General features: G+C 45.3%; 2 pseudogenes; both read right to left on the reverse strand.

Annotated features, from left to right (window-relative positions):
- Positions 1-9602: 9602 nt before the first annotated feature.
- Positions 9603-13984, reverse strand: LOC136521226 (26S proteasome regulatory subunit 7-like; annotated as a pseudogene).
- An 822-nt stretch (positions 13985-14806) lies between these two features.
- LOC136521228 (pre-mRNA-splicing factor ATP-dependent RNA helicase DEAH10-like) lies at positions 14807-19928 on the reverse strand (annotated as a pseudogene).
- Positions 19929-26783: the final 6855 nt, after the last annotated feature.

The raw sequence follows: 26783 nt of genomic DNA on the forward strand, positions 1-26783 counted from the left end.
GCGGTATCATCGCTAAGCTGCCACCTACTTGGTCGAGCTTTGCCACTACTCTAAAGCACAGGAGGCAAGTGTTCAGTGTGACTGATCTCATTGCTACTCTTGGTGTGGAGGAGAATGCTAGGGCAAAGGACACTCATGGCAAGAAAGCGCATGAGGAAAGTTCTAGCGCCAATCTGGTGCAAAAGAAGAACTTTCATGCCGCACAGAGGAAGAAGAAAAATAGGCCTGCAGTCAAGCCTAAAGCTGCAACTTTTAAGAAGAAGGGCAAGGAAAAAGAAAAGGGCCTTTGCTTTGTCTGCGGTGCATCTGACCATTGGGCAAAAGAGTGCCCTGACCGCAAGGACAAGCAGAAGAAGTCCGCAAACATGGTTGTTAGCGAATCTGGAGGATCTAGGTACGGTAATCATCTACCTACAGTTTTTTCAGTTTGTCTCTCGCCTGAGTGGTGGGTTGACACGGGTGCTAACATTCATGTTTGTTCTGATGTTTCTTTGTTTTCTTCTTATCAGGAACAAAGAGGTTGCTCCTTGCTGATGGGAAACGGTACGCATGCTGCTGTACTTGGTGTTGGTATGATCAATCTGAAGTTTACTTCGGGAAAGATCGTGCAGCTAAAGAATGTGCAGCATGTCCCCCCCATCAAGAAGAATCTCGTTAGTGGATCTCTATTATGTAGAGATGGCTTTAGACTTGTATTTGAGTCCAATAAATGTGTTGTATCCAAGTATGGAACCTTTGTTGGAAAAGGCTATGAAAGCGGAGGCTTGTTCCGCTTCTCTTTGATGGATTCTTGTGATAAAATCATGAACCATGTGAGAAATGATAATGAGTCTAATGTTTGGTATTCCCGACTCTGTCACATCAATGTTGGTTGTATGACGCGCTTAGCTAGTTTAAAATTAATCCCTAAAATCGATCTAGTCAAAGGGTCTAAGTGCCATGCTTGTGTTCAAGCGAAGCAACCTCGCAAGCCTCACAAGGCTGTGAAAGAGGCAAGAAATTTGGCACCGCTAGGTCTCATTCATTCTGATCTGTGCGAGATGAATGGTGTATTGACCAAAGGAGGAAAGAAATATTTCATGACTCTTATTGATGATAGCACTAGATTTTGCTACGTGTACTTGCTAAAAACAAAGGATGAAGCAATGCATTATTTTAAAATCTATAAAGCTGAAGTAGAGAACCAATTGGAAAGAAAAATCAAACGGTTGAGGTCTGACCGTGGGGGAGAATACTTTTCACATGAGTTTGATTCATTCTGCGAGGAACATGGAATTATTCATGAGAGGACGCCTCCATACTCCCCCCAATCCAATGGGATTGCCGAACGAAAGAATCGCACTCTAACTGATTTGGTTAATGCCATGTTAGACACTGCGGGACTTTCTAACGAATGGTGGGGTGAGGCTATATTGACGGCATGTCATGTCCTGAATAGAGTTCCTACAAAGAATAAAGAAGTAACACCATTCGAGGAATGTGAAAAGAAAAGGTTGACTCTCTCATACCTACGCACTTGGGGATGCTTGGCCAAGGTGAATGTGCCAATCGTCAAAAAGCGCAAACTTAGACAAAAAACTGTAGATTGTGTGTTCCTCGGTTACGCTCTACACAGCGTCGGCTATAGATTCCTAGTTGTAAGCTCTAGAGTAACTGACATGCATGTTGGTGCAGTGATTGAGTCCAGAGATGCTATATTCTTTGAGAATGAATTTCCTATGAGAGGAAATGAACCTAGCACATCTAGTCAAAAACCTGTTGATTCCCCCGTGGCGCCAACAGAACATCTTGAACAAACATGTGTTGAGAATCCAGAGGAGGATAATAGTGGAGCTATTCGAAAGAGTAAGAGACAGAGGACTGTAAAGTCTTTTGGTGATGATTTCACTATATACCTCGTGGATGACACTCCAAGCACCATTGCTGAGGCATTTTCCTCTCCTGACGGTGACTACTGGAAGGAAGCAGTGCGAAGTGAGATGGATTCAATTATGATCAATGGAACTTGGGAGATTGTTGATCGTCCTTACAGGTGCAAGCCTGTAGGATGTAAATGGGTGTTCAAGAAAAAGCTTAGGCCTGATGGTATGATTAAAAAGTACAAGGCAAGGCTTGTGGCTAAGGGTTATACCCAGAAAGAAGGCGAGGACTTCTTTGATACTTATTCACTAGTGGCCCGATTGACCACAATCCGAGTATTGCTTGCCCTGGCTGCGTCTCATGATCTTTTCGTTCATCAGATGGATGTTAAGACGGCTTTCCTAAATGGGGAGCTAGATGAGGAGATCTACATGGATCAGCCTGATGGCTTCGTAGCAGAAGGTCAAGAAGGAAAGGTGTGTAAATTATTGAAGTCTTTGTATGGCCTAAAACAAGCACCTAAGCAATGGCATGAAAAGTTTGATAAAACTATAACATCTGCTGGTTTTGTTGCGAATGAAGCCAACAAATGTGTGTACTACCGCTATGGTAGGGGAGATGGAGTAATCCTGTGCTTGTATGTGGATGACGTACTAATCTTTGGGACAAGCCTCAATGTGATTGAGGAAGTCAAGGACTTTCTGTCAAAGAGCTTTGACATGAAGGATTTGGGAGTGGCTGATGTGATACTAAACATCAAACTTCTAAGGAGAGAAAATGGTGGGGTAACACTTGTACAAACTCACTATGTGGAAAAGGTACTGAGTCGCTTTGGTTATAGTGACTGCAAGCCCGTGTCCACTCCCTACGATCCAAGCGTGATCCTGAGAAAGAACTGAAGAATAATGAGAGATCAGTTGAGATACTCTCAAATCATCGGCTCGCTAATGTACTTGGCTAGTGCAACGAGGCCTGACATCTCATTTGCTGTGAGCAAATTAAGCCGGTTTGTTTCAAATTCGGGAGATGATCACTAGCGTGCTCTTGAAAGAATATTGCGCTATCTAAAGGGAACGTCGAGCTTTGGCATTCACTATACGGGGTACCTGAAGGTACTCGAGGGCTATTGTGATGCAAATTGGATATCTGATGCTGATGAGTTAAAAGCCACAAGTAGATATACATTCACACTTGGAGGTGGCGCTGTTTCCTGGAAGTCTTGCAAGCAGACCATCTTAACAAGGTCAACAATGGAAGCAGAACTTGCAGCACTTGATACCGCTACTGTTGAGGCTGAATGGCTCTGTGAGCTCCTTATGGATTTGCCGGTGGTTGAAAAACCTGTGCCCGCAATTTCTATGAACTGTGATAACCAAACAGTAATTATCAAGATAAACAGTTCAAAGGACAACATGAAGACCACTAGGCATGTAAAGCGGCGGTTAAAATCTGTCAGAAAATTGAGAAACTCTGGAGTAATAGCATTGGACTATGTCTATACGTCTAAAAATCTGGCAGATCAATTTACTAAGGGACTATCGCGTAATATGATAGATAGTGCATCGAGTGAGATGGGACTGAGACCCACATGAAGTTCTATCGTGGTGGCAACCTGTCCTATGTGATCGGAGATCCCGTGAATTAGGATGGTGAAACAAGCTATGGGTAGACTGAGGGAAGAGACCCTTTTTTAATAAAGGTCAATCTCTTGAGTAATGCACTTCTCTTCCTATCTATATGGCAGGTTGGTAAATACCTCAATGTGATCCGAGTGGCTTAATGAGAAGCAAAGATGTCGACCTACAGGGCATCTTAAAGGAACACACCTATGTGAGTTCGATTGCTAGTCGCAATCTATGAGATTTGGGTGATCTCTAGATACTCATGAATAGGCCAGGAGTATGACTTATATGCTCCAATCAGAGGGGATGCTACAGGCAGCCTAGTATCAGTAAAGGAATCGAGTGAGCCTCATTTTGCACAAAACTATCAATTCAAGGCATAGTCCATTGGTCAGTTGTAAATGAGTGTAAACTCCTTTTCTAGATGGATGTTCAACTTAACAGTCTCCATCGAAACACTGGTATATCAAACAAGCTCAGATCTGAAGACATTAACTGTGGACTTCTGAAGTTTGGTGGGGATTGTTAGATTAATTTGGGCCAGGCCCATTATTTATTCTAATTAATCAAATAAACTTCAAAGGCCCACAATTATTGTTAAGTGGAAAAATGATTAGTACCATATGGGAAATTCACTAAAAAGGTTATCAACTTAAATAGTGAGTCTTAGGACTCTCACATAGACAAGTTGAGAGGGAGAACCGGGAGGCCACACGCGCGCGCCGCCCGCCCGCGCGCGCGCGCGACGCGACGCGCCGGGCCGTGGCCGTGGCCGTGGGCCGTGGGCTGGCTTGGTTTGGCCTGGTTTTGTCGCTTGGCCCAACCAAAACCCTAGCCGCCGCAGCCAACTCCCAACGCCCAACCACCCTGTCCAGGTTCATTCCCCCGATAGGGCCTAACGAACAGATGGGAATTGCGCGGCTATAATGAGGGAAGGGCGCCCCTGTTCTAGGTGTGCGAGACCCGACTCTTCCTCTTCCTCCTCTCCGCAACATCTGAGCACTGAGCTGTTCGTCTGCATCTCCGACCAGAGTTCCCTACGCGCACAGGGAGCTTTGGTAGCAGGCCTCCGGAACTTCCCCCGTCAAGCGTACCTGCACAGGTAGGCGGGGAATCAAGTTTTTGGGGAGCGCCGGCTTCCCGGTGCGACTGCTGCCCCGTCTGCAGTTTCCTGTTCGAGGGCTTCTGCTTCCTGACGGGAGAGTCTCGTTCTACTGTTGCGACACCACACCTGCAGGAGCTTCCCGTGCCACTGCTCCGACACTGCACCTGCAGGAGCTTCCCGTGCTACTGCTGCGACACCGCACTTGCAGGAGCTTCCCGTGCCACTGCTCCGACATCGCATCTGCAGGAGTCTCCCGGCGCGACCTCCTCTGCAACATGGTGGACACGAGGAGGACTGGTGGCCGCACCAACACCAACGACGGAGAAGATGGTGGCTCACTGTCCACGGGTACCGGCAGTCCCACCCTAGGGTATAAATCTAATCCCACTGTACGCTATTGTTCATATGCTATTCTGTTAGCGTTTTTAGCGCACTTGGTTGCTGCACTGTTAAATACTATCTGCAGTAGTGGTGCTGTTACAGTATGGTTAGTGATACTGTTACTATTATTTAAGTCATATTTATGGATTAATATAAGTCGTAAATTGACCAAATATTCAACATCCGGTTCATGCTACAGCCTACAGGCTTCTTTTGCGGTGTGTGAGGGAACGCATGCATTTTTTTTAGTGAAAAAGATATAAGCTTAATTTTACATGTACTTCGTACCGTTTAATTTACTTAATTTATATTACTCAAGAACGCCTTATATACGTCTCGAAGGAGGCATGTATGTGCGAATGCGACTGGTTTAGTTACCATTATCAACTGCAGTTCAGTGATTAGAAACCACAAAACAGAAGTTTTTATATAGTATGCCCCAGTTAGATCTTACAGAAAGCAGCTGTGTTGATGAAGTGAGAGTTCAGGTAAAGCGTACTCCAACATCTACTTCAATGCCATCGTCCTTGGAAGGAATGAAGGGGGTGCCACGGACAAAGCGATGTTAAAGCTGCTTGCATCTCCTACACGTATGGTGAGGCAAATGAGCCTCTATTTAGACTATCTCCAACCGCTGATACCTAAATTAGCGACCCATTCTAGGATTTGGGTTTTGCACAGTAAATAGGTCGCCGACCCAAAATCTTCCTTCTCCAACAGCCCGCCTCCCTCCCCGCCTCACCGTCGTTGTCGGGCCCGCATCGCCGGCGAGCTCCCTCCCCTGCACGGCCTCCCTCCCTCCCTGCGAGATCCGATGAGCGCCGCCCGCCTCCCTCCCCGTCGAGCTTCGCCCGCCTCCCTCCCCGCCTCGCCGTTGTCGTCGTCGGGCCCGCCTCGCCGGCGAGCTCCCTCCCCTGTACAGCCTCCCTCCCTCCCTGCAAGATCCGGTGAGTGCTGCGCGAGCACCTCCGCCACCACGCGGCGCTGCTCATCACCGGCGGCGGGGGAGCGGTCCTAGATCTGGCGAGGCAACCAAGGCCAGCGGCTCCGGAGGTGCTCCCACAGCGAGCTCGCCTCGCCGAGCCAGCCACGCCCCGCCACGGTCCCGCCTAGCACCCACCACCCACTCTGTTTCAGGCTTTCAGCCATAGCAGCCTTTTCCCTCACCCGCAGCAGAGCAGTCATGGTGGCTTCACCGTTCCACCTGCCCCTCCTCCTCGCCTTTCTGCTCCTCTCCACAGTCGTCGTCGCCCACTCCCAGCATCTCCACCTCCAGCACCACGGCCACGGTCCCCACCACCACCGCTACCCGTCCACGATGACGGCCACCGCCCGCCTCGACACCGCGCCGTCCATGCACCAGAACCGCATGGAGTCGGCGTCGGAGGAGACCCGCCAGTCGCTGCGCGTCCTCAACGGCTCCCTCGGGCAGGACACCATGGCGGCGATGGGCGCGGCCGTGGTCGCGGATGCGAGGGACACCACGTGACTCGACCTTCCCTCGCCTCCCCCTCCCCTCCTCGTCGCGGGGGATCCGATGCCGCCCTCCCTCGCGCTGCTGCAGCCGCAGGCTGAGGAGGCGGGGTCGTCCAAGTCGGAGCCCACGGCTCCTCCACCCGTCGTCAACGAACCGTACCGCAACGCGGTGAGCACTCCGCCTCCTCCTCCCAGCGTCGACGAGCCGTACCGCGACGCAACGAGCCCTGCGCCTCCTCTCATCGTCGACGAGGCGTACCGCGACGTGGCGAGCCCTCCGCCTCCTCCTCCTGTCGTCTATGAGCGGTCCCGCGCCGAAGACTTTGCGTCTTGGAGAAAGACGACGCAAATAAGCGTCCCGGGTGGCCTCGCACCCAAAATGCATGCTCTGTTTGCGTCTTCTGTTGGAGCCGGTTTTCTTCAGCTAAAACACTATGCATGACCTATTTTGGATTTGCGTTGCCCTTTGCATGAGCTGTTGGAGACAGTCTTACCTGCTGACAAATGCAGCTAAGGCCTCGTTTAAATCCAGGGGCTAAAATTTAGTAGTGTCACATCGGGGTGTCACATGGAAGTGTTCGGATAGTAATAATAAAATAAATTACAGAAGTCCTCAGTACTCCGCGAAACGAATTTATTAAGCCTAATTAATCCGTCATTAGCACATGTTACTGTAGCACCACATTATCAAATCGTGAAGTGATTAGACTTAAAAAATTCATCTCACAAATTAGTCGCAATCTATACAATTAATTATTTTTTAATCTATATTTAATATTTTCTGCACGTGTCTAAACATCCGATAAGATATGGACTAAACTTTACGAGAGCAACTAAACAAGGCCCGGATCACACCGGTGACTGAGAGTAATCTGACCTAGGTGCAGTTGGAGGCACCGCACCACACATCATGTCAACGACGATCTAGACTCTAGAGTACGTACAAGTACATGTGAGCCACATCCTGGCTGGCCTGCCGTTACAGTGGCACGCGACGTGGGTATCCTCGGATCATGGATGGATCCCTCGGCCACGAGCCTGTGACCTTCACATGCTTCCCGCCCTGCACGGCACAGTCCTTTGCTCCGCGGTTAATTACCTGATTACTTCCCCCAATTTACTGCACGCCCGGCCCATGCATGCACACAGGCACAGCACACATTGTTTTTTCTCGATCGGACCTTAAGGCCCGTTTTTCGTTAAGGCCCGTTCGGTCAGCTAAAACTGACTGAAAAATACTGTTTTAGCTAAATTGTTATGAGAAAAAAATACTATTTTAGTAAAAAAAGAAGCCAAACAAATCGGTTCCTGGATAAACCGAAGAGGGCCAATTGCCGATAGGCACAGGGAGACAGCACACATTGCACGAATAGGCACGCACAAGCTGGGAGGATTGCAACGGAGGTGCTGTCGCCCTTGATGCTTGACCTTGACGTGCTAATGCCATTGCGAATTACAGCAGTACTGACACAAGTACGTACGTGGCTCGGCAAGACACTGACAAGTGATAATAAGGATCCACACACCGTACCGTGTACTCGACGTGCGTAGATGGACGCGTGCGTACACACGGCAGGCAGGCTCGGCTGGCCGACCGGCGCTGCACCGCATCAGAAACCAAACCAACCAGTCCACAACTGGCGGCCTGCAGGTCCCGCTGCAATGGTCCATGGATATCGATCCAATCCAACACAACAGTGGCGTGGCGTGGCGTGGCGTGGCATGCACTCGCGACGAGAGGAGAGGAGCCTCGATCGGACACGGCAGCTCAACAAGCAGTCAATGCGACCGATTTTTTTGTTTTTTTGTCTTTTTTTTTGAAAGTTTTTCATTAAAAAAAAGGGCAATTTTTTTTTTTCGGGCAACACCGCACGTCGCAGCGAAGTATATAAATCTCGCTGCTCTCTCTGGCTCGCCAGCTTGGTCGGCGTCAGTACAGCACAGCGAGGTCCATGGCACCGTCCACCGGCACAAGTCACACCGTGGAGTAACTACTGCTCCTCCTCCGTCCATCCATCCACTCATTTAACACCCCCCACCACCCGCGTCCATGGCTCTTGCGCGCAAGCTGCTTTGCTGCTGCTGCACAAAGCGATGTTAAAGCTGCTTGCATCTCCTACACGTATGCTTGCTGAAATTGGCTAAAAAATACCGTTTTGACTAAATTATTGTGAGAGAAAAACACTGTTTCGACTAAAAAAACAAATTGAACAAACCGGTTTCCGCGCATCCACCCCGTGCATAGCTAGCTGGAACTGGAAGGAGTACCCGATGCAATGGTAGCTGCTCTATATGCAAATATGCAATGTTTTCATTACTAATAAAAACCTTGCTTGGATTGGATTGCAGGTTGCTTTTTTGGTGTTTAGAGCAAGTATAATTACCAGCAAGCCCTAGTAGTAGTGAAGTGCGGTAGCGGTGGATCCAGAGGCCATGAATGCGCTTGCATTGAGTTGGCTTTTTGAGAGAGAGCCAACAGTTAAAGCGTTGATGAGGGAGGACTGCCCCTGCCCCTCCTACTGTCGTCGCAACAGCAGCGTAAATGGCACCTTGCTCTGCTCTTGCCAGCTGTAAAGCTAAGGTCCAAGATTAAAAAAAAAAAAATTGGCTGCACTGTTTTCTTTCAGACGAGCTAAGGAATTTGATGAGCATTGGGGAGGAGAATGGTGATTTGGGGACGACAATGCTCTTTGGTAGTACGTTTCCAAATCATTGTCGTCCTACCAAAGAGCGCATGCAGTGACAAATTTATGGAAGGAAAAAAAATATCGATTGCTCTTGTACGTCGGCACGTCGCTCAACTCGCTGCAGGCTTGCACTGCTCCAACCATGACAGCACGACAGCGCAGTCACTGGGGAAAGAAAGAAAAAATGGGCCAGGCCCACTGTGTAAACAAGAGGCTAGCCAATCGGCGGCGAGCCCATCCAGCTGACTTCTGTCGTCCATCTTTGTTAATAAAAAGTTTCTGATTTTCCTTTCCTTTTACAACTCCAGGACCAGACATTTTACCCCCGAACTCCCAAAACCGTTCAAATTACTTCCCTGCCTTCATCTTACAACGTTCTTGATACATACACAATCGCGCAGAAGAGGTTACAAAAAAGACATTCGTGCAGAGGCCCCAAGAGGCAAAGGGACAGAAAACCAGCCAGAATACCTAGTTGTACACCATATATTTCGGCGTCGTACTGAACTTTTGGTAACCCTTTATCACCTTGTTCACGGCATCCAGGAAATCTTTCTCCGTCACCGTCTTTCTGCGCGCGCGGATGGCGTACATGCCCGAATTTTTTACATTTGGGCCTTTTTTTTCCGAAAGTTTATCGCCAATAGACCCCTGACGGAAAGAATTCGGAAAATGAACCCTTAACTCGGCGTCATTGATGCTGGCGCCGAGCTAGACGTCGGCGTCTCTGGCGCCGAGCTGCTGGACACGGTGAAAATGCCTGTCAGGGGGCTCGGCGCCGATCACTCTAACGCCGAGCCTCCTGCCATTTAAAAGTGCATGCAGTGCAGTAGCGAGTAGTACATGTTCACTTTTAAAAATGCATACAGTGGCGCAGACTGACACAGCGTATTCAATTGGACTTGAAGAGTCACATCAGAGTAGTACATTCAATGGGGACCGTGCAGCGCATGCAGACGGTGCAGCGCATTCAATTACTTGAAGAGTCACATCAGCTAGCCCCTATTTATTTGCGTATATTTGTTTCTTGTACGGATAGATTACATCTCGGTACAGGGAAAGGTAGGTGGCTAAGATAGTTGTATCACTGAGAAATTAAATATGCTAATATGATCTACCCTCCTTGTTTTAAATTGGACTTCATCAAGGGTCAATCTTAAGCCTGTATCTCAGTGATTTCAGTCTTATTCCTCTGCTCTTACTAAAAATAAGACCAGATGTGATTAAAAGTTAAGGAAACAACAAATCTGTGACTTCTAAAAACAAAATGGAAAGCAAACATGGCACAAATAGCAGAGGTGCCAAGGAGAAATTACTAATACACACAAAGTTATTCGATAGAAGAAATTTAATATTTAGAGCCCTCAAATGGTTGTCTATCGCTCTGTTCGTTTGGTCGTAAACGATCGTTTCAGCCCCAACCGAACATGCTGTATATTGTTGAGTAACTAAAGTGCATTTTAGGACCTATAATATACTTATTTAACAAAATAGAAATGAGATTTTTGAATAAAAGCAACGGCAACTCACTAGAGTTTCAACATAAAATATAGAGAAACATATTTAGTAGATAATAAGAACTAAAATTGAAAGTTGGAATAGATTTATGAGGTCATGACATATGTCATTATAATATGTAATACAACCTAGTCCTTGCTGCCCTCTTTTTTTTGGTTTCAGAGTCTAATTCATCATTAGTTCCGTGCATGTAGCTGAACAAAAAATGGAAAAGGAACTAAAAGAACGCGACGACAAATATATTGAGCTGGATACCAAGTTTCTGAGGCTTCGCAAGCGTGCAAAACAACGTATACAAGATATATAAAAGGTAAGAAGTAACTAATTTTTGATCTGTCCTATCTTCACTTTAGCTTGAAAATAGTAGATCTTTTACTTCACTGCCTCAGTCTCTCCCTAAATATGGAATTTTTCGGCTGTCCTATGTGCACATTAGTTTGAGAATAAACTAGTACAATTTGATTCAACGATTGTTGTGGTGTAATTGACTCTTTGCTGCCTGTTTCTCATGTTTCGTGAATATGCTGAATTGTTGAAACAAGAAGTTGATCTTTAGTTTTTTTTCCTACACATTTACAAGAAAAAGATGACCTGGAAGCTCGGTTTAATGAAGTTAATCGGACGGCTGAGCAGGCTGCTTCTCTGCAATTAGCAGCATAGCAGGAACTGGAACGTGCTCTTCAGCAGGCTAGTGAGGCCTTAAGGTCAATTGATGCTGAAAGGCAGCAGTTGCGGACAGTGAACATCAAGTGAGTGACTTTATTAATGTACAATGTATGTGTCATCTTTTAACATTGTGCAAATATAGCACTAGGCCTGTCGTTTCTGTCTTTGCTTGGGGTGGGTGAAACTGAGTGGTATAGTTATGAAACCTGAATATGTTGAAGTGCAGCTCCTGCATGCGCTGCACGGTCCCCATTGAATGTACTACTCTGATGTGACTCTTCAAGTTCAATTGAATGTGCTGTGTCAGTCTACGCCACTGCATGCACTTTTAAAAGTGAGCATGTACTACTCGCAACTGCACTGCATGCACTTTTAAATGGCAGGAGGCTCGGCGCCAGAGTGACCGGCGCCGAGCCCCCTGGCAGGCATTTTCACCGTGCCTAGCAGCTCGGCGCCAGAGACGCTGGCGCCGAGCTAAGGGTCCATTTTCTGAATTCTTTCTGCCAAAGGTCTATTTGTGAGAAACTTAAAAAAAAAAAACCAAAATGTAAAAAATTCGGCGTACATGCCGGCCTCCGTGCACACACTCCTGATGTCAGCACCTGTGGCAACATATGGGCATGACAATGAGAATTGAGGACTCTCCAGAAACATACCATTCAATGGAAACAGGCATGGCAATGAGAATTGAGGACTCCAGAAAAAAAAAAACTCACCGGTGGAGTTGGGGCAGAGGCGAGCAAGAAGCTCGAAGCGCAGTTCATGGCGCGGGTGTGGATCTTGAAGATCTGGGTGCGGCCCTCGAGATCCGGCGAGCCGAACTCAACCTTCCTATCCAGCCTCCCTGGGCGCAGCAGGGCAGGGTCCGGCGTATCCGGCCTGTTGGTGGCCATGAGCACCTTGATGTTGCCCCGAGCGTCAAACCCATCGAGCTGGATCACAATCTCGAGCACAGTGCGCTGGACTCATTCGTCCTGTTTGTTTTATTCATAAGTTATGGTTGAGAATACTGTTTATTGATTAGATGTGAGAAAAAAATATTATTTATTAACTAAAAAATAGCCGAATAAACCTAGGGAACAGGGCGATTGTCACCGCCAACACCGTCATCGAATCGAGCGCCGCCAATGGCATCAACCTCGTCGAAGAAGACTATGCATGCCTTCTTTGATCCGGCCATCTGGAAGAGTTCACGGACCATGCGCGCACCCTCGCCGACATACTTCTGAACCAGCTCGCTGCCTATCACTCGGATGAAGCAGGCGTCCGTGCGGTTGGCGACTGCTCTGGCAAGAAGGGTCTTCCCAGTTCCAGGAGGACCGTAGCAGAGGACTCCCTTGTGAGGATCAATACCAAGCTTGACGAACTTTTCAGGGTGAAGCAATGGGAAGCTCAACAACTTCACGCATCTTCTCAATCTGTTCCTTGCAGCCACCAACATCGTTGTATGTTACATCAGGTTTTTCTTCAACTGTCATCATTGTAACGCTTGGATCGATTTTGGGTGGCAAAGGAATTTGAATCTGGTACTTGTTCCGATCAACTCTGTTATAAACAGGATCAGAATCAGCACAATTTAATTGACCATATAATGCTTTAACTGATACAGGAACAAGATTTTACTGCACAGTGTAGTACTTATATGGAACAAACTACTGAGATCATGTGTACATACACAATTTCAATACTTAAGTCAAATTTGCTCTATTCAAGGGTGGACCCAGTTCAGTTTGATCTTTCATGTGTACTACAAGAATGTTGAGTACGTTGGACAGTTAGCCTGATTCTAATTCCTGAGAACTTCCTACACTCAATCGACAAAATTTCATGAACTTAAACTAGACTTTGGGGAAAGGTTCCAACATCATCGGAAATCCTGATCACTAAAGTTCCACTTGAAAAAAATATCCAAAACAATTATCATTTATTTATTAAGTATTACGTCCATTGCATGTAACACCACTACTTCAGCATTAGCAGTTTAAACCAATGCCATTATCAGGAAGCATAACCAAATACAAGGAAATTTCTAAATGCAACTAAAGATGATGGTATAAAACACTAAAGAGGGATCCAGGGACGTACCCAACTCGCATGCCTTCCTCAATATCAGTTGGTGACACTTTGCCATGGTGTCGTCGACGGCTTGCTGCCTCCTCTCCGGCGACGGCGACGGCGACTTTGCGAGGGCGCTTGGCTGGGTCGCTACGAATTTATTTATAATAACTCCGTCGTCCCAGGCTTGTGCGTTCAGTCCGATGTCTGTCGATCACGGATCGACGGTGGATTTATATAGGGTCTCAATTCTCAAACTCTCATGCGTCACGGGCTGTCCCTCACGGGTTGTATATCGAGTTGGAGTCCCAGGACCCTGGGACCAGCGACGAAGCCAGCGGGGGGCTACCCGTGCTCCAGCCCCCCCTATGGCCATGATTTACATAGAGCCCGGGCTTAGCCCGGGCTACCGCCATGAGGAGGAAGAAGAAGGCAAGGAGGGGCTGGAGGAAGAAGAAGAGGAAGCCAGCCCTGGCTTCGTCGATTCCTGGCTTCGTCGCTGCCTGGGACTGCGTTCCCGTGTCGGCCATGTTCCTTTCCTCTTGATCACGGATCGACGGTCCATTAGGGGTCACAGGTGAATATCGGCAGTGCGAAGGAGCAGGGTCCAGCATGGCAGCAGCAGCAGCAGCCGCATTGTGTAGCCTAGCCCTCTAGGCCGGTAGAATTTTGGCTAAAACTGATTGAAAATACTGTTCTGGCTGAATTGTTGTGAGAGAAAACACTGTTCCGGCTAAAAAAAAAGACGACATTTGTTTATTTCGGTTGGCTTCATGGCAGCGCTGTTGCTGCTGAACTTCACTGTTTCTACAGTGTAGTGTCTTTAGATACCAGCAGCAGCAGCCCCAGCGGCTGGCTTTGGGCCTATGTAGCTGTTCAGCAGTCGAGAATTGAGAAGGAAATAATTCAGCATTTACCCAAACATCTTACAAGAGAAAAATGTCACATTTAAAACGTGTAGCTTACACCAACATTTTTCCTTGCTATATAGTCCCCAGACCCCAGAGGATCGGCTCCAATCGTATTCACCTAAACAATCCCTTTTAATTTTTCATTGCAAAGAAATGTATTCACCTAATCCTAAACGATCCATTTTAATTTCTCATTGCAAAGAAATGTTGAGATTTTATTAACTCAAGGCAGGGTTACACTCCAGACGATGCAAGGCAAAAAAAAAAAAAAAGGTGGGGGGCGGGGTTCTGAAGTGAAAATTCACATTGTGTCTAGTCTACCTGTAGTTGGGTCTGTTTCAAATCGTTACAATTGACTCTATTTTAAAGCATACGGAAATTATGTACATTTTAAGTTCAAAATTTAAACAGCCCTCGAATGCATTTGTTAGGATAAGATTGCTCGGCAGTGGCACCATGCTTTAATTAATTAATATAATATAAATAATTCATCACTATACCATAAAAGAATAATATGCGCAATGTCTACAGATCACAGCTACTCGCTTCCTCGGTAGCGTAGTACTGCGGGGCGAGCTCAGCCAGCCACAAGGGGTCAATACGGGACAGGTTCTTGACGTAATTCTGTGTCGTCCGAACTAGCTCGTTGAAGACGACACAGTCGGGCTTGGTCCTGAAAAGCACGGATGAAGGGTGGATCTGCACGCTCTGGCCAGTCGCAAGGGCCCTGCCAAACGACAGGTAAAACCTTTAAGATGGGGAGGATCGTAGTCCTCATCACAATCTTAATATAAACTCAAACATGCAGCATTCTTCAGGTTTTGGTTGGTGTGATCTAAGTCCCAGATTAGTTTAGGACAGTACTCTTTGATTAAGATGCATGAGAAAGATATCCATGGTGAGGCATTTGGATTGAAAATATATAACATGGAATGATACCTGTATGATCCATCGGGCTGTCGCATTGCTGCATTCAAGAAGGCAGACGTAAGGCATCTCCGAAACAGAACCATGCATGTCATCTCCACATGATGACAGGTTTAGCCCCATTTGTTGGACATGGCCCTGGATTTGACTGCAAATGACAGAAAATTGCTATGTCAACTTGCAGCATGGTCTAGAGGTCCTAATAAAAGTCAAAACGTACATGTTTCCATTTCATTTTTTAAATAATGATGTTCAAATCTGATTTTCATAGCTCAATCCCTCCAACCATAATAAAACCAAACTCGCCCTTCCCCTGTTTTGCAATACACTGTTTCATGTATGCAGCAGGTTCAGCTGGCTCCCCTACACATCTGAGAACTTTAAAAAAAGCTTTGTGCATTTCTTAAATTTATGGAAAGAAAATGCATACATGTAGACCATGTATAATTATATTGACACACAAAATTTCATGACAAAATTGACCACATGCCTTCTGTGCAAAAAGATAGGTATTTTGTCTTTTTGTGCAGCTCACATATGATCAAGTTTATCGTTTTTTATTGAGAAAAATGTAAGTGATTTGTCTTTTTTTGTGTAGCTCACACATGGTTAAATTTTCCCACAAAACTGTGTGCCAGCAGTGTCCACGACCTAAAAGAACATATTTTTCACTAGTTTGAAAATGTACAAATGTGTTTTGAAAATGGGGTGTAGGTACACACACACACAAAAAAAAAGACAATACTTATCTTTACCACTCTTTCGCAGTGCTTTCCCTACTTCATTAAGACATCAGCGGGTGTGCTAAACTACTTATTACATTCTAACTCCCTACACCTACAATAGTGCTTCTGTACAAGTACTTTGAAACAGACAGCAGAAACTAGAACTAACCTGTGAACATCGCGAGCATGTCTTAGAGAGCGGTAGTTGATAAAGTTTTCCCTGCACCACCTGTTCAAAGCCTTTTCCATTGTTTTTTTCTTTGGCATTTGCATTTTTGCTCTTCTCCAAGCATTCTGCAGCTGCTCGATAGACATTCACTAATGTGATATGGTCTCCTTCAGAGCTTTCGAAACCCTTCCTGGCAGCTCTTGCCTATAGAAAATAAATTAAATGGGTCAATTATTGCACTATTAGCAGCGAGTAACACACTGATTTCTTTCTCATCACAAAACAAATCGAGTTTCATTATCTTGTGCCCAATAGGGAAAGAGTGGCACAAAGGAAATGTGAGCAAAAAACAGATCGAAAGCATATGCTTATTTATGATTAAGCAAAAAATTAATCATGATTTATGTATAAAGGTACCTTTTTAAGGTAGCCTAACAACAAAGACCATCAATTTTCTATACAGCTTGTAACAAATTTGATGGTACTAATTTTTGCACATGAACAATCTAAATGGCTGTTCACAGATAGCAGTCAAAGTTAAGTTTAACCACTCAAATTCTAGAATGCCATATATGATACATTTCTGAATGGAGTGCATGCATTTTTCTTTATACAGTTTTCCTTACTGGAACTTATCTCCCAGTTCCCACTACCAACAAGCTACTAACAGGAGCATTTGATGAAAAGTGTGCCCCAAAGCTACAAAATGATACCTGTTTGCAAAGCAAACACAACCCCCTAAAATAAGTGAACCGAGGGAATGACTCCACAATATCAGATAAGAACCAAATTGTGACATACATTTTACAAAAGCCAGTAATTCAAATGGATACCTCTTCTAACTTCTCACGCACGGAGAAGAAAATCGATTCCACTGAAAGCATAGATACAACAATGAGCATTTCTTCCAAGCACTTGAATTTGCTTGATACAATTAATGCCTTGGAGTACATTGGATCCAAAGGCAGCCTAGCCATCTGATGACCAACTGGATCTGAGAGCTTATAATCATCAGTCAGAGCCCCTAGTAAGATTAACTGCTCCAGTGATTTCAGAATAGCAGTCCTGTAGTAGGTTGGAGTTTGGACGCCAACAAGCAAAAACTCAGCACTGATATAAAGCAGCAAGCTATTTAACTTATAATTACTGAGAAGCCTAGGTAAAAAACTTCAGTTTGTTTGTTTCTATTAGGTGTTACCAGGACGAGTGCAGATCATAAGGTTCATAAAGAAGTCTAGGTCATGGGTTTTCTTTACCTATAAATTTAAAGCTGGGTACATGTGTCGAGCAATAAAATACATTAAACACAATAACATAAATTGCATCCTCTCATCACTGATATTTAATTCCCCTCGAGACAGTAATAGTCCAGTATAAAATTCAAGCACAAATGCACACACCAAATAAAAATGATTCCGCGCATTTTTCTTTTATGTAGAAGCAGTCTTAAAAAATTACCTTGATGGTTTCTCCATAAAATTGAAACCTATGATGTCATCAATTCCAAGAGCCTTGAGTTGCAGAACAACATTTGAGAGGTTACACCGCTTGATCTCAGGCACAGTAGAATCCACCAGTTTATCAAACTCACTTTCTTGGAACAATCGGAAGCACTTCCCTGGTCCCTCGCGTCCAGCACGACCACTGAGGATAGATTTAGGATGTTAGAAAAGGCATGCAAATAAAAAGGGACAAGTATTCATTTATTTGGTTGAATATCTGCAAAGTGACCATATGCCTTATTAGCAGAACCATGTGCAGGTGCAACAGATATAAGCAATAAGAAAAACACTTAGCATCCAAACTAGCAGACATAATTATCAGCTTTAGAGGAGCACATCTTGTTCCCTGGCATGCCTTAAGAGTTAAATTTTGAGAATGGCCCTGTACATCAGGCAAAATCTTCCCATTTTTATTGGCATTAGCTCGTGAATGCTGCACTTTTTTCAACAAACCCAACAAGACATCAGTATGAACAGTTCTTTCATGAGCCTCATCAACAACTATAACACTATACTTAGACAAGAATGGATCCAAAAGTGCTTCCCTGAAAATCCGAAGTAACCTTTTGATTAGAAAAAGAAACTTCACACATCAAACAAAAGAAATGTAGACCTATTTTTTTCCAAAAAGAAAAGAAAAGAAATGTAGACCTATGCCAAAACTATTGCCACACATATATCAGTATGTAAAATGATAAGGTATAATTGAATGGAAAATTCACTCTAGAAGGTTTAAACAGCACTGGAAAAAAATCCACATTCTGCTAAACAAGTTTCAATGCAGGTGTATGGACAGTTACCATGGCAAAACGCTAAAATATAAGAGATGCTTGAAAGTACAAAATAAAAGGAACATTATGAGACAGAAAAAGGGAATTGTGTATCAATGCCTTCTGTTCTTCAGTTCCTACTTCATAAATGATAAAACAACTATATATGGGATTGTAACTATAAGCGTATTAAAAAGGAGACCTGCAGGCTGCAGTGCATATCATCTGTACACCTTCCAAAAACATACACATCATTCGTGGAACTTAAATTATTGGGGTGGGGTGGGTTAACAATTGAGACAAGAAACCTAAACCTTTTGGCTCTCAAACTGCTCACAAAAAAGGCAACTACCACATCAAAGAGGATCAAAGACTAACTTACATGCCAATAACAAAAAAACTAACTGGTTATCAAACAAGCAACAAAGCAGTAACACATCATTACCTCAGAAGCAAACCATCAGTCATGTACTTAATCCTTGTTGCATTGGATGTGGAATCATCAAATCTGATGGAGTATCCAACCTTTTTGCCCAGCTGGTCGTTGCATTCCTCGGCTACACGCTTTGCTACTGTAATAGCTGCAACTCTTCGAGACTGAGTGATGCTAATGACTTTACCATCCTAACAAAAACCGTCATCGTACAAAAATTGTGGAAGCTCTGAATGACCAAATTAAAGAAAATATTGCTTCTTCAAAGAATCAAAGTAGAACGAAAGGTAGGAGACAGAACACAAATACTAGTATGGTATGTTTCTGCAATTACAGATGAATATGCAAACAAACACATTTTGTAACATGCTGTTTCTGTCAAACAATCTGTACAAAACCTAAAAATAACTTTCCTAAGCAAGCAATCCCACTTGGAACGACATTAATATGAGATTACAGTGGGAAGATTCCATTTCACTTCTACAATAATAGTCCTTTTGTTAATTAATACTGTAATGTTATTGAATACAGATGTTTACAAACCCACAAACAAAAGCAATCCACAACACCACTTTCACTAATTTATGCCCAAAACAGTTACATCTGAATCAGAGCCTATTCGCACTAACAACCAAAAGTTTTGGAAAGCAACGTGTTTCTATCAATTACTTCATCCAAGCAACAATTGTGAAAAGAGGAACACAGAAACATACTTACGAGTAGTTTTGCCACTCCCAGTCTCGCCAACAATGATCAGTGTGTCGTTCTTCCTCACCTCCTCAACTAGCCTCTTCTCCACTGAAGCAACAACAGACAACAAAATTCAGCTCCCTGAGCTAACACCCCCCAAAAATATCATAGTGAACAGACATCTAAAAGCTTTGCAGGCAAACCTGACGCAATGGGGAGCGACTTTCGCTGTTGCCGAATCAGCTGCCTCCATCTGCGCAAGCCAACCAACCAACGCAATTACGCGAAGGTCTCAATCCCCAGGTCAACGAATGAAACAAAACAATCGGAAGGAAACAGCGTCAACGAGATAAGAGTTGGCACCTCGCGAAGTGCTGCTGCTTCGGTGAGGCGCCGGCAGAGAAGGACGGCATCTCGGATGCCGCCGCCGACTCCCGCGCCCTGAATCTTGCCACGGTGGCAGGCTGGGGGAGCCACGAAACCAATGGGGAAGCAGTGAACTCATTTGTCCGCAAGCCAATCCGGTTGCTCGCCCACGCCTTGTTTCCCGCCATGCCACGCCTATCCTCTGGATCCACGGTCGAATAACGCTCCACTACCCCATGCGCCGCCACAAGCACGAGTGATTCGTCGTCTTCTCTCCCAACCGCCGCTACAGCCTCCGCCGTCAGATCCACCGCCGCTAGGGGTTCTCTGCTGCTAGAGGGTTAGGGAACCGAGGGAGTTGAGCAAGAAGAGAGAGTGAGAGACTAAGACTGACCACAGCGTTGTCGTTGCTTCAAAAAAAAATTCAGCCTCAGATATTTCTGCAGTGTGGGCATCGACGATTCACTGTACCTGGACCCCACCCATAGAACCAGCCTCTTCTTTCTCTGTCCTTTCACGCGCCAGGGACTTTTCCCCTTCATCTCCGCCCAAAGCCTCCCCGATCGATCTCTCCATCCCCGCTAAATTAGGCTGCAGAAACCACAAAAATCGATCTCTCCACCCCCAAATCAAAGCTCTCCTCAAAATCGTGGTTCCATAGCACTTATCTTTGGAGGATCTGGTCGCCACTTCTCGTTCAAGGTTCAGGGCATCTCAGCACCATGAGATGGTGTCAGCAGCCGTCGCCGTCGATCCGGCCGCCCGCCACGCCGCAGGGGCCGGCATCAGCCTCACGGCGGCGGCGCCTCTAGCCATGCCGCGGGGCTGCCTCCAGCACGCCGCGGGGGTCGCGGACAGGCACACGACCGGGCGCATCCAGCCACGGGGCTGCCTCCAGCACGCCGCGGGGGTCGCGGACAGGCACACGACGGGGCGCATCCAGCCACGCCGCGGCGACCGCCGTAAGGCACACCGCAAGGGCCGGCCCCCATCAATCGCGCCGGCGGCGGCCAGCCAAGTCGCGGGGATCGACGGCCCCAGCTTTGGGCGCTGCTTCGCCTTGACCCGTAGTCAACCGAGCTCAGCTCCAGGTGCGTGCTAGCTCCATCAACTAATCCTTTTCTTGTTGCTGTGTAACTCTTTTTTTTCTTTATTGCCATGCTATCTATAATTCTTGTGATATTGGAAATATGAAGTGCACAAGCAGAGGTGGTACATCTAATGTCGAATACAATTATAATTTTTTTGCGATGGATGATGCTGGAAGTAAACATTACAACTAGAATTTTTTGCGATGGATGATGCTGGAAGTTTTGAATCAAATATGAAGTAAACATTACAACTAGAAATTACACACATGAGAATTTAGTTTATTACACACATGATAAGTTGGTACATCTAATGTCATGCATGATAATACAAACATTACAAGTAGAAATTACATAATATACTAAGCTTGATTTTGTCCAAATCGCTGTCATATATGCTCAACTAAGTCCTCTTTTAGCTGACGATGCATATCTCGGTTTCTAATGTCTTCTTCTACCTCCAGTAGTGTTGAAAATCCATGAATAGGCCCGTGTCCAAATCCAGTCAATGTGGATGAAGAGCTAGGCTGGTCATATTCACTCTCATAGTTGTCGTCATAGCGAACTCTAAAAGTATCCCTCTCATCCTCCACAATCATGTTATGCAGTATAATTCATGCATACATGATTTCAGCAAGTGAGTTCATTTGCCACATACGTGATGGGTTGCGTATAATAGCAAAGCGAGCTTGCAAAACACCAAATGCACGTTCCACGTCTTTTCTTGCTCCCTCTTGATGCTCTGCATATAATTTGTCTTTCTCACACTGAGGCAAGGGTATTGTTTTTACAAATGTTGCCCACTCTGGGATAAATACCATCTGCTAGGTAATACCCCATGTTGTACCCAGTTCCATTGACTGTGAAATGAACTTCTGGGGCTCTTCCTTGAAGTACTTCAGTGAACAAAGGTGACCGGTTTAGGACGTTGATGTCATTGTTGGACCCAGCAACACCAAAAAATGCATGCCATATCCAAAGATCATGTGAGGCAACAGCTTCTATCATGTGAGGCAACAGCTTCAAGGGAAAAGCTCTTTAGCTAGCAAATCCAAGACTTGTTTATGTCTTCCTAAAGTATCCTCATCATAACCTAAAGTGTCCTTGTTAAATAGCTCTATATATGCTGCAAGTTTGTCTAACTTGTTCCTCTCCTTGTTATTTTCAGCATTCTTGTCATCAACTGTAGCTTGAGCTAATGCTGCTTCAGCCATTTTTTCAGCAGCCATAGACTTCCGTAGCTGTAGTTCATTGAACTTCTGCATGCTTTCCTCTGTAAAAAGACTTCCTTCTGAGCACTTCTATTTTCCTTTCTTCTTCTCAGATTTGGCTGCATCTCTCCCTTGTGGTCACCGCGATTCAACAGATGCACCATCTGTGTCTTGAGCTGAAGAAGAGCTGTAAGCACCAGATGAATTCAGCTTAATCCTCTTTTGCAATTCATGTGCTGGGTAAGCTCTAGCCCATTTAGGCTGGTCCTTCAACGCTGTCCACCAATGTTCCAATGGGAATTGTCGTTTCTTTTTCATAAGTCCCTTCCACTTTGCCCGAACCTCCTCCATAAGCTGATCATCAGATTGACCACTAGCATTTCTATTCTTGACATCATTGTAGACTCCATTGAACTTGTTAATGAGAGGCATATTCTTGTGCCAGTGTTCTTTGCACTGCATTGCTATTCTTCTTTGCTGCTTTGGAGCATTCTTGTTGTACTCAGCTGCGATTTCCTTCCAGAATCGATCTCGAGGCTTTCCATTGCCATCGATTGGATCATTAGAATTCTTGAGCCAGGCACTTACTAGGCGTAGGTTTTCCTCTTCACGCCAAAGCTTGCGACCTCCTTGCTTTTCACCTTCATCTGTGCTGCTCTCACTGCCTTCTTGAATTTGAACAGGTGCTGACTGCATTGGAGGGGCTCTGGACGCCGGAGAAGATGAAGCAATGGGGCTGCTCTCATCACCCCTGGAGTTGCTGCCACCACTTCCAAAGAATGGCATCGATCCAATTGGAGATGCTGGACCATTTCCGTGGTAACCTCCATGGTATGCTAGTGGTGGAAAAGGGAAGTGCTGGAAACTTGGTGGTCCTCCAAAGGAATTGCTGATATTTTGTGGGTAGGGACCATGCAAATTGGTGGGTGGATAGTTCATGGGGTAGTGTTGTTGCTGATTGAAGGTTTGGAAGTTTGGGTACTGCCGTGTGTTTGGATTTGGTGCTTCTGTGTGTGAGTTGATGAGATTTGAGAAACTAGAAGAGGAAGAGTGGTCTATCTTTGAACTTTTGTATTTGGATATATGCTTGATCTATACTTGGTGAACTATATGTATATATATGCAGCAAGCCGCAACGGCTAGCATGCAAGGCAATGGCCAGGACCAACGGCCGCATGGGATAATAATATTTTAGTCATTTAGGACCAACGGCTGGTTGGAAATAATTTTTTATTGGTTCAGCATCGGTGAACGCATTTGCCACGGTGCCTGAAAAATTGGACCAGGTGAACGCATTTGCCACGGTGCCTAAAAAATTGGACCAAGCATCGGCTGCTACAATGTTCAGCACCGGTGCTGAAACACTATCTCTCCTCTTTCAGCACCGGCAAAAGCTCACGTTGTGGCCAGTCTATGGGGCCGTTCGGTTGAAGGGGAATGGGTCCCTGAAAATATTCCTAGATTCGTATTCTAATTTAAATAGACGTCGTCAACCGGAATTATTTCTGGCCAGGTTTCAGCTTAACCGAACAGGCCCTAAGGGATATGCCGGTCAATATCGGTCAACGTAGCCTCCACATATGTCCGTGACTGAAAAGGCAACATGGACATTTTTTTCTGTCCGGTCCCATACGTAAGAGTTGCCAAATGGTCAAAACCAAATAGAATGGTGATGGAATGATGTGTTGGACAAAAGAGTTTAGCGTCATGGTATCAGGATCCATATAAACTTTTTAGTGACACGTAGAAATAGAGCATCTTTCGTAATAACACACTGGAAAAGGCTCGAGGTTTTTGGCGTTGCGTGGCTGGCTGCGGGAGAAGGGGAGGGGGTGCCTCGTTGCCGCTGTCACTGTCGCAGCAAGCCAGCAACGATGCTGGCCCAGGCTGCCAGTGCCAGGCCAAATATTGGCCTTGCTATGTAATTCACCTGAATTTGGTTCAAGGCAAAATTTTGGCACTGCCCAAGCAAGTTTAACGGATTTGCTAGTGTCCGGACCTTCGATCCGAGGCGCTAACGTCGAGCGGTGCTCCGTGTCCACGCTTGATGCACCCAGCTCCCTCACCCTGCACCCATCTCGCTCTAGAGGCCACGCAGGACCACGCATGCGTGGGGGCCACCCGAGCCTGCTCTATTTCACGTGCCCGCATGCACGCAACAGCAACAGCACCACCACTAGTAGCAGACGCGCGCGATGACCCACGGCGGCACGTTGACCCATGTTGGCGCACTAGCAGCAACATGTGCTTTTCAAATATCTACTTTTGAAACATTCAAATAAAACACTTGCAACATACGTCTAAAAACAGATGAAACACTTAAACATATGTTTGAAACATGCGTATATAGCCATAGCAACATTTGCAACACCGGATCTACTTTTAAAACATCCAGATGCAACGCTTGCAACATACAAAAAAAAGACAGATGAAACACGTGAAACATGCGCCTAAAACACTTGCAAAAAACACCTGAAATAGTTGAAAACCATTGCAAAACATTTTTTTGAGACGAGAGAAGAAATATATTAAATAATAACTGGGTACATCATCACGTTACGGACACTCTGGAATACACTACATATATAAAAAATAATAAACTATATTGTATCTACGCTGTGAATAGCTCCAAATCTCAAATCCAAACCTGTACGACGCTTCGTATGGATGACCGCATATGTAAACATTCGGTAAAATGTCTGAGAACATATGCCCAACGAACGATGGCCAACATTCCTACATGCGGAATTGAGAAACATTTTCTTTCTGGTGTCTTCCTTCTTCTTCAACATCCAGACAAAACGCTTGCAACATATATGTGAAACATATGCAATATCCAGATAAACACACTTGCAACATACATCTGAAAAACAGATGAAACATTTGAAAATAGACGCTTGCAACATACGTGTACAAGCCAATGATGAGACGGCTAGTCCGACTTGTATTGTACTCCCTCCGTCCCTAAATAATTGTTATTTTTTTCCGTGTTGTAAGCTTGATTAGTTTTATAGAAAATACGTGCAATATTCGCATCTCCAAATAAATTTATTAAGAAAATAGATTCAATGGTCTACTATAAATATTAATATTTTTATATAAAATTAGTCAAAGTTATTTCTCGAGAAGTAAAAACGACAGTGATTTAGGGACGGAGGGAGTATGCAACATCCCAATCTACTTTTGTAACATCCGTATAAAACACTTGCAACATACCTATGAAACATTTAAAATATTTGAAATGTATGCTTGCAACATGCGTTTTCAGCGGAATGCTGCTGGAGAGAATTGGAGGCTCGTCGGCATGTGAAGTTCATCGGTGTAGAGCTCACCGGTGGTGTGGAGCGACCGTCCAGGGGGCGCGATAGCTGTTGAGCGCGACAGCCGGAGCGGAGCCGCCTTCACTTCTTCGAGCCCGGTGATGGAGCTTCGCATCTTCGGCGGACTGGCCAAGGGACACCTCGGCCTTAGACTGGACTGGGCAGGGGTAGCTGCGGACTGGCCAGGGGTTGCGATGGGGCGGCGGCCGAAGCGAAGCCGCCCTCCGTTTCTTGGAGCTTGATAATGGAGCTTCGCGTTGTCGGCGAACCGGCCAGGGGACACTGTAGCCTTGGAGCTGACCGGGCAGGGCAGCTGCGGACCGGCCAGAGGGGCGGCAAGTGGCCTCGGGGCACCACCAACGGGCGGAATACGGACTCTGAGAGGCGCTAACGAGGCCGGCGGAGAAACCCATGGTTGCATCACTACGGTGAAGAGCCTTTTGGAGAATGGAGACAACAGGATAAGGTTAGAGACGAGTGGACAAGAGGATACGACTGCTGGGCCATTGAGCTGGTGCTGCGTCCCACGAACGTGACCGTCCGAACGATCGGACGCCCTGACCAGAGCATTATCGTTCATGTCAAATCTGTGTCAAACTTGGGCCAATATATATGTTGTGCATGTACCGCCATATCTGTATATATGTATCTAAAGCTCCTCAAATCAGTTTGAAACGGTTCAATTAGTTGTGTTTTTTTTTCATCCACCCACAAATTTCTATGTAAGACGAACTGAATTCAAAACAAAGTTATGCGAGTGTACCAGCATGTTAAGGTGCATTGTAAATTCATTTGAGCATATGCTATGATCAATGTTCAATTCCTCAAGCACGCATCAAGATTACATTTTCATATGCTTCTATAGCTCCATAATAAAACGTTTTTTTCTAGACACCTTCCTACCTTTTTCATAGATGGGTTAAATTATGGGCATATGTGTTAGTTGGCGAGAGTATCAACTTTGAACAACATGAGCGAGGAAAGACATTCACAAGCATTCCTCGTGTGATTGTGTGAACCGTTTGTGCAAATAACCAATTTTAACGGAAGGTTCCTTGTGTGAATCGATTACGAAATTAACTGAGAAAAACTATTTTTTTATGATTGTAATCAAGATTTTTTCGACAAAAGATTGTAATCGATCAAGTTGAGCTTTGTAAGAAATTTTGTGGAGCGATATATCATGTCTATCTCTAGTAAAATTTATAAAACATTTATATATTTTTTAGTATACAAGTTTAGAATGCACACTATTAGTTGGGTTAAACGCTTGTATAAAAGAGGTCACCAAATGTTAATAG

This window comes from Miscanthus floridulus, chromosome 18 (genome assembly GCF_019320115.1).
Source record: "Miscanthus floridulus cultivar M001 chromosome 18, ASM1932011v1, whole genome shotgun sequence".
In the NCBI taxonomy this organism is placed as follows: domain Eukaryota; kingdom Viridiplantae; phylum Streptophyta; class Magnoliopsida; order Poales; family Poaceae; genus Miscanthus; species Miscanthus floridulus.